The following is a 1,942-nucleotide window of genomic DNA, read 5'->3' as shown; positions in this document are numbered from 1 at the left end:
AGAGGATCATAAGGTTTATAAATGGCCTCGGTTTTCAGCTTCGGTTGCTCATGACCAGAGAGAGTACATCTGGTGCTACCTTTGATGAGGTTGTTGACATAGCCTAACAGATTGAGATGGTTCATGGTCGGGAGTGGGTTGAGAGGGAGGCTAAGAGGCCTATTGGTCAGGGTGGATTCAGTGGTACTCCTTATGGGGGTTAGTTTCAACACGTCAGAGGTCGTCCATTTAGGCATGCTCAATCAGCTCGCCCAGTTTATCGTGGGGCATCATCAGGCCATGGTTCTCACAATTATCATCAGGGTCATTCCTAACTTAGTGCCCTTCCATCCCAGAGTTCATCCCGTGCTCCATCAGTTCAGGGCTCTTTTATGCCAGGTTCTTCTGCTAGTCATCTCGGTGCTAAGGGTTCCCTCCAGTCCCCGTCTCCATTACCAGGGGGTTGTTATAAGTGTGGAGAGTTGGGGAATATGTGGAGATAGTGTCCTCGTCGTCTTGGGGGTTCGTCTCATCAAAGGAGTCAGCCATCGACTTCAGCACCAGTTATTTCACCACCCACCCACCCAGCTAGGGGTGGAGGACAGTCAGCTAGAGGTCGCCACAGAGGGGGAGGTCGATCAGGTGGTGGTCAGGCCCGTTTCTATACACTCCCATCTAGATACTATGTTATTGCTTCAAATGCTGTAATCATAGTTATTGTCTCAGTTTTCCACAGAGATGCCTTGGTGTTATTTGATCCTGGTTCCACTTTTTCATATGTGTCATAATATTTTGCCCGTTATTTAGATATGCCTCGTGACTCTCTTGTTTCATTTGTTCGTGTATCTACTCCAGTGGGCGATACTGTTGTTGTAGACCGTGTATATCGGTTGTGTGTGGTGACTATTGGGGGTTTGGAGACCCGAGTGGACCTTTTGTTGCTTTGTATAGTGGACTTTGATGTGATATTAGGCATGGACTGGTTATCTACGTGTCGTGATATTTTGGACTTTTATGCTAAGACATTAAAGTTGGCTATACCGGGTGTGCCACAGATTAAGTGGCGAGGTTCGACTGATTTTGTTCCCAGTAGGGTGATTTCATTTCTGAAGGCCTAGCGGATGGTTGGGAAAAGGTTGTCTTTCATACTTAGCTTTCGTGAGAGATGTCAGTGTAGAGACTCCTACCATTGATTCAGCCCCGGTAGTGAGGGACTTTCAGGATGTGTTTCTTGTAGACCTGCCGAGCTGCCATCGGACAGGGATATTACTTTAGTATTGATTTGGTGCCGGGCACTCAACCCATTTCTATTCCATCGTATCGCATGGTACCAGCAGAGTTGAAGGAGCTGAAGGAGCAGCTTCAAGAACTCCTTGATAAGGGGTTTATTCGACCTAGTGTGTCATTGTGGGGTGCGCCTATTCTATTCGTGAAGAAGAAGGATGGTACTGTGAGGATGTGCATTAACTACAGGCAGTTGAACAAGGTCACAATTAAGAACAAGTATCCCTTGCCTCGTATTGATGATTTATTTGACCAGCTTCAGGGAGCGAAAGTGTTCTCCAAGATTGATCTCCGTTCAGGGTATCACCAGTTGAAGATCAGGGACTTGGATATTCTTAAGACGACTTTCAGGACCTGATATAGTCATTATGAGTTCCTTGTGATTTCTTTTGGGCTGACCAATGCCCTAGCGGCGTTCATCCATTTGATGAACAGCGTGTTTCGACCTTAGCTCGACTCGTTTGTTATTGTATTCATTGATAATATTCTGGTATACTCGCGTAGTCAGGAGGAGCACGCGGAGCATTTGAGAGTGGTATTGCAGCGGTTGAGGGATGAGGAGCTCTATGCAAAGTTCTCCAAGTGCGAGTTTTGGCTCAGTTCAGTGGCTTTCTTAGGGCACGTGGTGTCCAGTGAGGGTATTCAGGTTGATCCGAAGAATATAGAGGCGGTCCAGAGT

This window comes from Nicotiana sylvestris, chromosome 10, assembly GCF_000393655.2.
Source record: "Nicotiana sylvestris chromosome 10, ASM39365v2, whole genome shotgun sequence".
NCBI classification, from domain to species: domain Eukaryota; kingdom Viridiplantae; phylum Streptophyta; class Magnoliopsida; order Solanales; family Solanaceae; genus Nicotiana; species Nicotiana sylvestris.
The sequence above is the reverse complement of the archived record's forward strand: the minus strand, read 5'-3'. Positions refer to the sequence as shown.